General features: G+C 42.8%; 1 protein-coding gene across 26 annotated transcripts in view; it reads right to left on the bottom strand.

Annotated features, from left to right (window-relative positions):
* The window catches only part of PARD3 (par-3 family cell polarity regulator), a 725,699-nt gene that overhangs the window by 92,585 nt on the left and 618,073 nt on the right, over window positions 1-15,041 (bottom strand). The gene's annotated exons all lie outside the window — the stretch shown is intronic.

Genomic DNA, 15,041 nt, shown 5'->3' with positions numbered 1-15,041 from the left:
CTGCAGAGAGTAAACTTATTAGGGGATGGCTGATATTTGTGGTTGCTGCCCAGTGGAACTTTTGCCAAAGACTGAAGAGTTAACAAACCCTCAGGAGAGGCAAGAAATGCAAGTCAGGAAATGAATCTGCGGCAGCAGATGGGGTCTATCTGCCTCCTTGCCTCACCTCTTAGTTAAGGAGTCTTAGTCTGTAGCAGACAAGAGGAAACTGTTGCCAGCCCTCTGCCCACCCGTCACACGGCTTAGTACTTATTGAACCCTGATAAGGCATAAAACAGCACATCAGTGAGGGTCCAGCCACTCACTAGATGGACAATAAAAAATAGAGGACTAGCTGTGGACACAGAATCGCGACAGCAGGAAAAGGAGGGGACAAAGCATTAGTTACTAGACTACTGGCTCTCTCCACTCTAGGGATATTGCTGCATTATGGAACAAAAGCTCACGTGCAGACGCCAGAGCTACAAGAGCAGATGGTTTTTCAGCTGGTTGCAGTGGTCGACACAGGCATCTCAATGAATGTGGCTGTTCCTGCATCAGCTTCTGCTATTTCAGAAACAGGGCAGACACTGAACAAACTCTCTGGCAGCTCCTTGGCAACACCCTGCCCCTCACTGCCCACCTTTCCTCCCTCCAGTGTACGTGTGAGTGCCTGTGTATACAAGCAGACATACACCCCTGCCAAATTATCTTTATAAACTGTATCTGTTTACAGGGAGGCCTCTTGGAATAGGAAAGGCATGGGATTTAGAGACAGAGATAACTGGGTTCCAATCCCATCTCTGTCACCATGTACTATGGGCCACTCTGAGTCTTTAAATTCTCATCTGTCAAAGAAAGATGCAGTCATATACTTTGGGGGAGCTCTGAGGATAAAGGGAACCAAAGCAGGTTACTGAGCTAGCAGTGTGGCATACTGCACCCAATGAATGCTGTTCACTAATACTTCTGTTCGTCACTGCTTCAAGAAATGCTGAGAAATCATTTTATTTCCACTGAAAAACTTATTGGAAGAAAACAGGTATTCTCCCATTATTTAAAAGCAGTATTTTATAACAAAGGTAGATCCTTATCTCAGCATAAAAAGTTTATTTAAATAAATCATGAAGAAATCAAAGAGAACTATAAATAGAAGAAAATGAAAAGCCATCTACACTAAGAGACATAGAATGCTTCGGAGAGAGAAGTTTCAGCAGCTGGTTCACCTCCTCAGAGTGCTGAAAGTGACTCTTTCAAAAGGGAAGCCATGTTTTAAAATTTTATCTTTAAATTAACATACAGTAAAATGGACTTTTTTGTGGTATACAGTTCTTTGTGTTAAAATTCATAGAGTTATTCACCCAAAAATGCAACTCTAGGGTATGTTTAAAAATAAAATGAATTTTAACACATCAAGAGATTCATGTACTCACCACACCATCAGGATACACAGCTTCCATTATCGTAAGAACTAAATGGAAGAAACGTGGTTCTGTTTCGCAAACATTCATTGAGCACTCACTTCTGCTGACCCTTGTGCTGGATACTAGTGAGGAAATGCTGAATGAAAGGATCCCCACCCCAGTGCACCATTGCTCTTGGAGAGAAGGATCAGGGGGCTTGCAAAGTATCTTTTTTTGTTTTTATTTTTACTATTTTTAGCCAGTCAGATTTTAGCAGTGGGGGGTATACACCGACTTTTGTGACACTAATAAGTTCTGATAACCTACTACCATCGAACCAGCCTATTTTTATTTTTTTTAGAGACAGGGTCTCTCTTTATTGCTCAGGCAAGAGTGCAGTGGTGTGATCACAGCTCACCGCAGCCTCGACCTCCCAGGGCCAAGCAATCCTCCCGCCTCAGCCTCCTGAGTAGCTGGAATTACAGGCACATAGCACAATATCCGGCTAATTTTTTTTTTCTTTTGAGACAGAGTCTCGCTCTGTCACCCAGGGTGGAGTGCAGTGGCACAATCTCGGTTCACTGCAAGCTTCGCCTCCCAGGTTCACGCCATTCTCCTGCCTGAGCCTCCCGAGTTGCTGGGACTACAGGCGCCCACCACCACGCCTGGCTACCTTTTGTATTTTTAGTAGAGACGGGGTTTCACCATGTTGGCCAGGAATTTTTTAAATCTGTTACAAAGATGGGATCTCACTATGTTGCCCAGGCTGGTCTTGAACTCCTGGCTTGAAGCAATCCTCCAGCCTTGGCCTCCCAAAGTGCTGGGATTATAGGCATGAGGCACTGCATTTGGTGAAAATATTTTAAAGACTTCTGAATATATTCATTACATATATCTTCAAGTTTTTACAGATAAGAAGTGTGAAAGAGCCCACTGAGATTGAGAGCCAGTCTTTGGAAGAGGAAAGCATCATTTCTAGTCCAAATGTCACATTGCATAAATGACACAGGCATGTTAACAGAGGTACAGAAAGCTAAGTGACTTCACCACATCACACAGATGATCAAGAACCAGGCAAGAGACTAAAACTTTGCTTAACATATCTGAGAACTCAATAAAACAAACATTCTCTTCCTTTTACTCCCTGTTGCTTTTGCAAAGGGTGGTATTTCTTTTATGCATCAATAGAGACAATTGCATTCTAGAATCTATTCTTTATACGAGTTTATATCCAATTTAATAACAGAAGGAAAAAGAAGGGTCTAAGTATGTGCTTAATATGTTACTTTCCTGGCAATATTTGAGGCACAATACATGAATCTGTTGCCCTTACTGTGACACACAAATGGCTTAGATTCAGAAAAAAAATACAACCCTCTCAGTGACAATGGTTGTACTGAGCTGGTCGTGACTGAGAAGCAACCACAATGTCTGGCATCCTGAGAGGCTAGAACTTCAGTTCACTGAGGTCTGCACTTGAATACAACCAAATGGGCACAGTTACCTTTTGCTAACGCCCCCACTCCACCACCCAGGCCCCACTGCCAGTTGCAGCCCCAGTGCATACGTCCCCAGTTTCTCGCTTTGCCTGTGCCAACAAAATATGATGGTTTAATTTTGAAGGTCGTTTTATGGCCTTTGGAGTGTGGGTACACTGCAAGAGAGAGACAGCTCTGTTTCTATTTGCCTCTGCCAATAGATAGAAAAGCAAAACACTTCAATCTATATGCCAAACCACTGAAGAATGAAGGCAAAATGGATTAATCACCCATAGCTCATACAGAGAAATTCTCATTCTAGACCCAGATCAAATGAATGGCTGTTCTGAGGTTAGTAAAGCTCCCACTGACTCCCAGCCTTCTGCATTCAGCTGCAAAGCTTCTGAAGCTTTCCAAATACAGTTGTCCCTTGGTATCCACGGGGGATCCGTTCCAGGACACCCCGTGGATGCCAAAATCCACGCATGTCCAAGTCTATTATATAAATTGGTGTAGTATTTGCATATGACCTACCCACATCCTCCTGTATAGTTTAAATCATCTCTAGATTATCTATGATACCTAATAAAATGCAAATGCTATGTAAATAGTTGTTATACGGTGTTGTTTAGGGAGTAACAAGGAAAAAATGTCTGAACATGTTCAGTATGGATGCAATCATTTATTCATTTTTCCCAGATATTTATGATCTGTGGTTGGTCAAATCCATCAATGCAGAACCCCTGAATGCAGAGGGCCGACTGTATATTCAGAGACAAGTACCATCAGGAATCCACACACCTGAGTTCTATGGATCTGTCAATGCCTGTTTTTGCAACAGCAGAAGATATACTCAAGTTATAGAATAGGGATATTGTGAAGACATTTTGTTCACGTGCAAGGGAAGTTTGGGGGATATCTAATATCTTTCAAGGAAGGTTCTAAATGCCTCAAACACGCCTCTCATGTTATGATTAAAACTCAGTGGCAGCTAGATTGTAGTTAGAATTTTCATAGGAGTTCTATCACTTGATTAGAGGTTTCTGAATAGTAAATGTGTTGACTAAGCCTAGATCTCACTTAGCAAATGGAAGGTATGTAGAAAGCTAAGTACATCAAGATTTACTGATAGTGTTGACAGTATTGATGTTAATGATAGCATATTCCCTTTTCAAAGAAAGTTGCAAGTATTGTGTGGAACCTCTATTAACCTCAGTAGGGAAGGCACCAAGTTCAAGAGGCCGAAGGAGAGACCCAGAGCAAGCAAATGACACATGGGGTTTTATTAGGGGCTTACATACAGGAAAGAGAGTCCAATGGCAATGGGCTGGACAAGACATCCGCCTTACATATGGTCCAGTGGTGGCAGGCTGGACAGCATAACCTCACAGGACAGTGTTGGCAGGCTGGGTAGGAAAACCACAGCCACTTGCAAACAGCATGCAGTTTATACAGCATTTTCACTTAACACCCTCCCCTTAACGACCTCCACCTCGCAATCTTCATTTAACCCAACACTCAGGGCCTCAATCAATCCCCCATACAGCTTGTGTTCAACAGAACAGGATGGGGGCTCACGTGTTCCTCACAGACAAGGAACAAATCTCTGGGTTGGCTACTCCTGGATGCCCTACCTTGAAACACACATTCAGATGCATCTGCCATACAGGATCATCCTAAGGGTGTGCTTATGTTATTGCTATCAGATACATTCCCCCTACAATGAGAGGATCTGAATTCCTTTTCAAATTATCTTTCTTGATGTAAACATGAGCCAGCATAAGATTTTGAACTCGTGGTATATTATGGCCTTATAAGCAGAAATGTGTAACTTCATAAGTAGAACACTTGTTTATTTGGCAAACTTTGGATGTGCTTCTCTTATACCTAATTACAAGTCCATTAATTTTTATAATCATATTAAAGAACTCCAATAAAACGTTCAATGACTCCAGGGAAAGAGAGCTTTAGAGAGTCAACTGTAATTAAGCCAAACGATTGTACCTGCATCATTATAGCAACTATAGGGAGTAATTTGAGTCTGGGGATGATCATCGTCAAAAAAGTTGGAACACAACACACTGTAAACCTTTGCATCATAAGCACATTTCACCAACATCAGCCTTAGGGCTCTAGTGAAATCAGTTAGGTGTGTTATACACTTACTGGAAAAAAATCTTTGATTTTGCATTTCTCAACTAAGAGACATCTGATGCTGAAGTCACTGGGACTCTCAGGTGAGAATCAGCAGGAAATGAGATCTTTAACACCTGTTTGTTGAACTTGCCTAATCTGACTATATTTAGCCTGTTATGCTGACATCTGAACTCAATTGATAAATATTCCTATGCTGGCCTAAATTCTCTTCACATGCTAGATAGGCCAGGTGAAATGAAAAATGTTTTCATGCATTAGAAAACAAATTAATAAAGCATTCAAATCCATCTGCAGTGTTTTTAAAACATTATTTTAAGAAAAACATTCTCCTGTGTTCACTTCATCTGTTTTCAGAAGTCAAATCCACAAAACTTAATCCCGTATGAGTGCGGTGAGGTATCAGATGCAAAGGCAAGCAGAGGGGCTTGAATTCTGAAGGAAGAATGCCAGGCTCTGAGAAGAGGAAGTGGGCAGCCAGGAAGAGGGTGAAGTGATGTGCGTGGTGAAAGCCTGGGAGCTGGAAAGGAAGAGGATAGGCAGCAGAGGCTGAGTCTGAAGACCAGCAAGGACTCACCTCCTACGATTCCTCTTGCCCCTTCACTTTCCTAACTTCCTCTGGGTTGAGAAAAAGCCACATATCTCAGGATTTTGACTTGTTTCTGCTGTGGCTGTTGTGCGGACGGCAGGCAGAACACCTCAGCATACGCTCCAGATACAGTGCCCCCACCCCCTGGGGCTGGGCATCTGATGGTTGCTGCTACTAAACCACAGCAGCTCATGGCTGAGGACGCATGTTGATGCTGGGAGGAGGGGCAGCACCCGTGGCGGTGGGGGCCGCATGGATCATTTAAAAATCCCTTTCACATGTATAAATCACAACAGTCAAGCATAATTTGACCGCCTCTTCACTTGAGTCCCATGGAAGGGAGGAGAGGCATGGTGGGAGGTCCCAGTGCAGGTGTGGAAGGTGGCTGCTGGGCCAGGCGGAACAAGAACAGGGCAGTCAGTGGCACAGGCTGCTTGCTGGTCCAGGGCTCTAGCACCCCTGGCAATTCACTGCACATCTTCAGCACATTGGGGTATGAAACCAGACTACAGGTCTCAGATGTCATTCGCTATGGTGACAGTTTCAGCAAATCCAGCACGGGGGGGGGCGGGGGGGGAGGGAATAGGAAATGGGCGGCGTTTGCCTGGAGTGAGCCCCTTTTATGGCCTTCCTTCTGCTACTAAGATTTGTCAGCTCCTATTGATACAGGGCAGGCAAGCCCCAAAACTGGGGCTTAGCCCAGGAAGGCTCTTGGCAACACTCAGGCAAGAACTCCAGAGCCAGTCGGTGATAGAAGAAACAGCTTTATTGAGGACGTAGTGTTAAATCTCCCTGACTGCTCCTGCAGAGCAGAGCTATCCCCTGAGCAGTGGGTGGAGAGAAGCAGCTCGGGGTAGTTCTGCAGTCATGTTTATACCCACTTTTAACTACATGCAAATTAAGGGTTGGGTTATTTAGAAATTTCTAGAAGAAGGGTGGTAACTTTCAGGTTGCTGCCATGGAAAGCAGTGGAAACTTCCAGGTTGCCATAGCAATGGTAAAGTGACATGGCACTGGTGGGTGTGTCTTATGGAGAGGTGCTCTCACGCTTCTGTTTCAACCAGTCTTCAATCTGGTCTGGAGTAAAGTCTCGCCTCCTACCTTACTACTAGATCAAGGTCTTTTCCCATACAGTCAGAGAAAGGCAGTATCACCTACAATTCCACAGGATCAATCCTGGACTCTAGCTTACACAGCTTCATCAACCGACAAGCACCTAGCTGTCACGTTCTGTGTGCCCAGCTTTAAGCCACTATCCGCCACGGTGTGTGCTGGTACACAGGTGTGCTCACCTGTGTGTGTGGTTGGGATGGCTGAGAGCTCTCTGCTTACAGTTTAACTAGGAAAACAAGACTTATCAAGCCTATATCAGCAATTCACGCCTCAAATACTTCCTCCTTTATCTCACACAGGGGCTCATGATTAGTTAAGATTCAGTATTCTGATTATCTCCCATTCAAATGGTTGGTTTTTTGTCATTCTTGGGTGGGGACAAAAAGGTAACCAAATATGTTTTTAAAATAAGCACAGCAGCAAGTGTTTTCAATAAGGAACCCTCACCCTAACTGCTGAGAGATGGAGCTGATTTCCTACATCTCTCAGCATTAAATTAAATGCAAACAAGTCAGGACACAGAAAAAGTGAAAACCCCAGCCGTGGGGTTCTGGCAAAAGCATTTCTGATGGTGGAAGTAGAACTGTCCCTGGTCCTCAGATGGAGTGTCAGAGGTCACTGCAGGCTGGGACACCATAGATCAAGTTTCACTCACTTCAGGACAAAGCACGTTACACAAATAAGGCATAGAATCATTCAAGGATTAAATTCGTACACTACCTTTTCTTTTACCAAGATGATATTTTCACCCTTTTTACAAATCCCCAAAACCGCACACTAATGAAGAGATACCGTAAACTTTATGGACATTCCCAATTGATATTTACCAAGAGTTTTGTTTCAAAGCTCTTAATCCCTATTTTAAATAGAAATAACCAGCATGAATCTAGTTTTTAAGGTGACACAATTTTCTTTAGAATGAACAACATCGAGGCTTTATTAGAAAACCCAGAATTACTGATTTTGAGAAGAATGCCTCCCGTCCTTTGTCAGAAAATTAGACATTTTTTCTGTCAAAAGAGGCTGTTATCTAACTTTCTGTAAAACAGAAAAAAGTAATGAGCTCTCTCCAGAAAATATATGCATGAGCTTCTCATGCAAAGAACACACCTTTCTATTTCTCAAAGCTTGAATACTGTCTGTGGTGTAAAACAATGGTAAGTGCCTTTGCTAATTAATAGGCTGCTTTAGCTACAAATCAGCAGAACTGCATTTTTTTGACACAATAACCATGAATACATGATTTACTGTTTTTCTTATGCATCTTCGAAAAAATAAAAGTCTCTGTCGTGGACACAAGTCAAATCAGGTATCGTGAACTACTCTCCAAAGTGCAAATAATAACATTCATTAAAGAAGAAGTATTTCAGCGAAGAAAAGTAATTGACAATAAGAATGGTGCCTAAATGAAGACTGTCTGCAGGTGGCCTGAATGGGGGCAGCAGAACCAAATTATAGAGGCTTTGCATAAATAGTTATCCAGTTGCTCAATAAGAGAACAGCAATATTAGTGACTTCTCATCTAACGTTACTAACACGTCTTTTCTATCTTCCATCTTATCAATCCTTGCCAGGACCACTAGGGGAATGCCAGCCTTTCAGTACGTTTTTAACAAGGCTGTTTACTAATAGATCACACCTCATGGCACAGGCATCTATAGTTGATTTCTTGTGAAATCATTTTGCAGAGGGTTAAGGATGCAGAGGAGAGAGGTAGGCAAAGATGGCTACAGAAATGTGTTAGGCATGACCCAACAGTCCCCTAGAACTGCTCACGCAGGGCAAGCGTTCAGGAGACAGGAGTGGTACCACCCAGCGATCAGTCTTGTGAACCTCAAGGAGCTGAGGGCCATCAGAATCCTCGGCAGGCAGGTAGCTATCAGCATAGTGTGGGGCAAGCGCTCTGAGGTCCTTTCAGACATTTAACAGTCGAGGGTTTTGATATAATTGAACAAATTAAAAAGGGAGCCCACAGTTCTTCAATGAATATTAAATGTTTGAAACCTCTATAAACAAACAGACATTCTTAGAATTACTCTAAGAATTTAAATACCTCAAGTTCTTGAAGCTTCCAGAAATATACTTGTCCAATAGATATACGATGGTGAAAAGTTAAAGTAATAGTATTTGAGAATGACCATTTTAATGCAAACTAAAATTTCACATATAATATTCTGACTAGGAATAAAAAAAGTAAGACAAAGTAAACTTTAACTAGAGGGAAAAAGATGACTTCAGATTTTGTTTCTACTTGGGTGACCTAGAATCCCTTCTTCTTTTAATTCTATTTCTTGGGTCAAGAGATGAACAGCGCTTTCACTGACAAATGAACTGGTTGTTTGAATGAGAAACAAACTTCATTTCACAGGAAATTTCTCATCCAAAATCTAGCAGAATATTTAGTTGGAGGGTTATTTGGTTATCAGGAGCAAGAGCCCCAAGGATTCTTTTAATGTCATGCTATTAAATATTCTCGACATGAACAAGGCAGAGCTGATGTGGAGATGTCATCAGGGGCAGTATCGGAGTTTCGGCGAGGAAGAGAATTGCTTCAAGAAGCCAAGTGTAGTCGATTCTGTCTTCTGTGAGACAAATTATATTAAACTTAATGTTAGTGTATTGTGGGGGGCAGTCAAAAATTAACGTCTTTTATAAATGGAGAAAAATATTCCTCAATTCAGTTTTCCTAACCAAGAGCAAAGAAATGGGTCAGAGAGACATGGGTTCAAATCTTGGTTCCCACCAATTACTAGCGATGGGGTCTTGGCTGAGTCACTTCTCTAAGTTTCTACACATTCTGTGTACTGTAGTGTGGTTTTTTAAAAAAGTGCTCACCTCACAGGGATGCTACAGAAACCAAATGAGAAAACGCATGCAAATTCTTGGGAGAGAAAGCATTTAGTAAATGTTAGCTATTATTAGTTATCATTAACATTATTATTTTAATCACAAAGTTGTTATAATGATAAAACTGTATCAGGTAAGACATTATGGACAGAAACCCAAAATAAGTCACCACTTTAATATTTATATGTAAAGTTCATCCTCAGTTACCAAAAATCTTACCTAGTGGAGATGAGACTCATTGAATTTCTAACATTTATTTTATATGTTGTAAATTTATAAAATTAGCCACATATTACAAGGCTAGGAAGAGTTTTAGAATTCATACCAAAATGTGAACATGTGAGTGTTTATGAAATGTGCTCAATGCGAGGCCAGAACTAAGGACTTCCCAACATACAACATATAAACACCTATCTTCTCTGTTATAATCAATGCAAAAACAGGTCATGTGGATACTCACACACGTATTGTGCATGTATGTATGTGTGTGTGTGGTGCAGGTGGAGGACAGAAGAGGAATTGGAAGAGTATAAGAAATATTTGAGTTTTCTTTCTTTTATTCAGTAAGCTTGTGGTTTAATTCCTCTGTGACACGTTAACATAAATCAGAATCACTCTTTCACGGGTGAATTGCCCCACATACTTTGCGTGTGGATGTTGGCTGAAGCATTTAGTGGGCTGAGTGGCAACGGGGAGTATTTCTTTTAGACACCACCTTCTGCACTGAAGCCTGCTGGCCTGTGGAGTATATGCAACAGCTCAAGGTGTTATGACTTTTCTACATAAAAGGAGGAGAGATACATCCAGTGGTACAAAATGGAAATAATTGATCATTCTCTTCTGACTGACACAGTAGATATTAATGATCAAAAACTCGATACGTGGGAAGGTGCTCAGACTATTCAACAAGAGTGACTCTAACTCTGTGGTCTCCTAGAGGAAGTTCACCATGTCACTGTCATCACAGCCACGGCCTGGACTTGGTTCTCAGGAAATAGGGTGTCTGGGATGATTTCAACCATGGAACTTCTAGGAAAACTAGAACTCAGTGCACAATGGTCATTTAGGAATACAGACAATTTCTTCCTGACTTTTCTTTTTTTTCTTTTTCTTTTTTTTTTTTTTTGAGAGTCTTACTCTGTCACCCCGGCTGGAGTGCATCTCAGCTCACTGCAAGCTCCATCTCCCGGGTTAGCGCCATCCTCCTGCCTCAGCCTCCCGGGTAGCTGGGACTACAGGCTCCCGCCACCGCACCTGGCTAATTTTTTGTATTTTTCGTAGAGACGGGGTTTCACCGTGTGAACCAGGATGATCTCGATCTCCTGACCTTGTGATCCACCCGCCTTGGCCTCCCAAAGTGCTGGGATTACAGGCGTGGACCACCGCACCCGGCCCGGACTCTTCAACACAGTGTGGTGGCAATGGGTTGGCTGCACACTCTCCTATGACCCTGTGTCCCCAGTATTAAAGGAACGTACTGTTTTTCACCATTCAGGTGACACTTACCAATCATAAGGGAGGAGAGGTGACATGTTTATGGGCTTAGGAGGAGGGAGGAGCTGTGTTTGCATGCGTTATCTCATTAACACGGATTAACAGAATCTACCTCACCAGTTGATGTGAGAAATGAGAACAGATACACAGCTCTTTGGCCTGTGACGGGCTCATGAAAAGCACCGATAAACATTTGCTCTCTTCCCTGGACCCTTTATTCTTGCATTTCTGTGAGGGCCAGTGAAATCACCTCCAACCAAGAGATGCGGAAATGTGTCTAGGGTCTTAAAGATAAGAAGGGAACTGCATAAGGATTTGGGCCCAGTTCTGGCCCATCGGACCCCATAGCCCAGGCAGGCCCTTGCCTCTGCCAAATCACCTCCTACAAAGCGTGTGTTATGCCAGTGGGAAGGGAATGAGGAAACACTTACAAATGCTCAGGACTGAGTGTGGCGTATGCAGAGAGGAGGCAGAAGAAAAAGGGAAAGCAGGAAGCGACAGAAGAAGGGAGCAAACTTCTAGTTAGAAAATGGAAGCCGGGCGTCATGGCTCACGCCTATAATCTCAGCACTTTGGCAGGCCGAGGCAGGTGGATCACTTCAAGTCAGAAGTTCGAGACCAGCCTGGCCAACATGGTGAAACCCCATCTCTTCTAAAAATACAAAAATTAGCTGAGCATGGTGGTGGGCGCCTGTAATCCCAGCTACTGGGGAGGCTGAGGCAGGAGAATCTCTTGAACCCAGGAGGCGAGGTTGCAGTGAGCCACAATGGCACCACTGCACTCCAGCCTGGGTGACAGAGCGAGACTCCATCTCAAAAAGAAAAAGGAGTAGAGACGCCTGTCCCTCTCCCAGGAGTCTCACTATCTGTGAGCAGATCAGTATCTCCACCTTCCCTGGGGTTATTCCAAAACATCTTCCCAAGGCTCTTGGTGGTATTTGGGGACACTGCACTTCCTTCTTTCCATTAAGAGAAAAGGCCACTTTTTGGTATATCATGTAAGATGTTACTTCTTTGGAATCTCAGAGTGCTCTAAGCTTTTTTTTTTGTTCCCATATATTTCTACTCTATTTTGCTTCTATGTATATTTCTGCCCTTTCCTCCCATTCTTGCATCTACTAACTTAAGTATGCTCAAATCACTATTATCCTAACTTAACTGATGATGCTATCAGGTGGTCCATGCTGGGGAAATCAACACTTACCATCATGACTCCTCCTCCCCGCCCCCTGTGACTTTATTCCCCTGTGTTCCTACAACTTCTCCAGCAGAGATTTCTGAAACATCTCTAATAAAATCATGTCAGAACTTGAAGTCCTGTTATCTAGGTCATTCTTCCGGATCTAGTGGTTGTCAACACCTCTCTAAGCAGGCTTCAGTTTTTCTCATCATTCCAGCCCAACCCCTGACAGCAATATTTGCTAGCTCAAATTGGTATTGTTATTTAGTTTTCTGCTCTTTTCCCACAGCTTTGTTTCAATCATCCAAAGGTCTGAATACTCTGCAAGGCTATGAGGGCATGGATATATTCAAAAAAGGGCCTCACTTAGGGCAATAACTCCCAATGTGTCACCATAAAATGTTAAAAATACAAGGCAGATAAGACCAGAACTGTCCCCGGTGCACCCTACAGCCCCTGATGGAGTCGGGAACAATGGGAAGGTCAGTGCGGGGAGGGCAGATTCTGAGGGGCGAAGCTTGCAGAGGTGGATGGAGTTCTGTGGAGCAGCTTGAAAGGCCATTAATAAATCAGGAGTTCAACCTGGTCAGAAAACCCTTACATTGAGGATGAACTGGAAAAAAAGAAACTCAGGATTAAAAACCAGTTCAGAGGCCTTGCAAACATCCAGGAGAGTCTAACTTGTCTTCACCAATACTGCCACCAAACCTCAGGCTCAGAGGCATCATCAGGATATTCTTCTCAAAGCCCCTTCATCTATTGCCCTCTTCAAATCAGTTTAAGTCATCCTAAAAATTCACTGGCTTCTCTTTGCTCTCCACACTATCTTAGGCCTTTCCAAAGCTTGCCCAAGTGTTTTATCATATTATCTTAATCTGTTTTGTGTTACTATCACAGAATACCTAAGACCATGTAATTTACAAAGAGTTTCACTTGGCCCACAATTCTGGTGGCTAGAAGGTTCAAGATTGGGCAGCTGCATCTGGCAAGGGTCTCGGCCTGTTTCAACTCATGGCAGAAAGTGAAAGGGGTGTGTGTGTGCAAAGAGACCACATGGCAAGAGAGAAAGCAAGCAAGAGAAACTGAGGAAGCCGGGCTCCTTTAACAATCTGCATCCACTCACACCAGAGCAAGAACTCACCCCTACAGGAGGACATTAATCTATTCATGAGGATCTGCCCCAATGACCCAAGCCCACCATGCCCCACCTCCCAGCACCACCACACTGGGGGTCAAATGTCAATATGAGCTTTGGTAGGGATGAACTATTTCCTAACCAGAGCGCAGCTGAAGCCAACCTTTATTTCATTCTCACTTCTTACACTCCACTCAGGCCTGGAAAGCCTATTGGTCTAACCTGACTCAATTAATGATTAAACAAATGTTTACAGATAATTCTAAGGGTTTGGTTTCCTATTTGGTTGTGTGGAAGGTGTAAAGATAAAAGAGAGAGACCTTCAAAGGGCTCTCAATCCTATAGCAGAGATAAGATGGCTACATAACACCAGGGATAAAGGTGAGGAAAAATCACTGCCTGGCAGCAGAGGACAGGAGGTGATGTGGGCAGTGCTGCTGTTCCACGATTCATGAATGTTTTGTGTGATAATGACAAATGACTGACTTTTTTCTGTTATACATTTTTCAACTTATTTTGATTTTTTGCAGGGTGTCTTTTTATATTAATTCTTTTTTTTCTTTATTTTTTAGAGACGGGGTCTTGCTCTGTTGCCCAGGTTGGAGAGCAGTTACAGTGGTGTGATCATAGTTCACTGTAGCCTTGAACTTCTGGGCTCAGGCAATCCTCCCACCTCAGCCTCCTGAGTAGCTGGAATGACAGGTGTGCCCCACCACGCCCAGTTAATTAAAAATATATTTTTTTTGTAGAGACGGGGTTTCACTATGTTGACGAGACTGGTCTTAAACTCCTAGCCTCAAGTGATACTCCCGCCTCAGGTTCCCAAGCACTGGGATTACAGGTGTGAGCCACCGTGCCGGCCTTATATTAATTCTCATGTGTGGATGCTTTTGATTAAGTAAGAGTACCTAAATTTATAGCTCTTCAGGGTCCATAAATTGGAGGTGGTGGGTGTTGTGATTTCAGAAAGTCCTAATAACATTATTGCCATTATTAGTCTGGCTATACATGTGATTCTTATCAAAAAATTCAATAATTCTTCCTTGCATATCATCAATGACAAGCTAAACTGACCAGAAAGGCCTTTATGGTTTTGAGCAACATAAGCAACATAGGGTGGTGATGCCTGTTTCTGGGCACAAGGGAGAGAAAAGCAGCTGAGGAGCGCCCTTTGGCTCTTCCTTGCAGACACCACTACCACTGTATGAATGAAGTGGCTCATGCCTCTAATTCTACCACTTTGGGAGCTCAGGCAACAGGACTGCTTGAGGCCAAAAGTTTAAGACCAGCCTGTGCCATGTAGCAAGACTCTGTCTCTACAAAAAATTTTTAAAAAATTATTTTAAAGTGTGGTTGTTTACATCGGGTTAATCATTGTATAATGGATACCTCAAAGTATCATACAGAGAGGACCCTCTTTCTCAGGAGAAGCATAACATTGGAAGTGACATTTTGAAGATAATTAAAAATGTACAAAGTCAAGATATTTCAGTAAAGAAAGACTATGAGAGGAATCCTCAGTACTTTGAAGAGTCTAGGCCCCTTGAAAAAAAATCTAAAATGATCAGGCCTGGTTTCCTTTAAGGGTGAGATGCAGTCAGGAATGTGACATGCTAGTTTTGTTAAGGGTTCTCAGATTAACATTAATTGCAATGGCCCATTTTGCTTA

Source organism: Trachypithecus francoisi, unplaced genomic scaffold, assembly GCF_009764315.1.
Source record: "Trachypithecus francoisi isolate TF-2019V2 unplaced genomic scaffold, Tfra_2.0 Lachesis_group9, whole genome shotgun sequence".
NCBI lineage: Eukaryota > Metazoa > Chordata > Mammalia > Primates > Cercopithecidae > Trachypithecus > Trachypithecus francoisi.
This window is presented reverse-complemented; position numbering and strand designations above follow the sequence as displayed.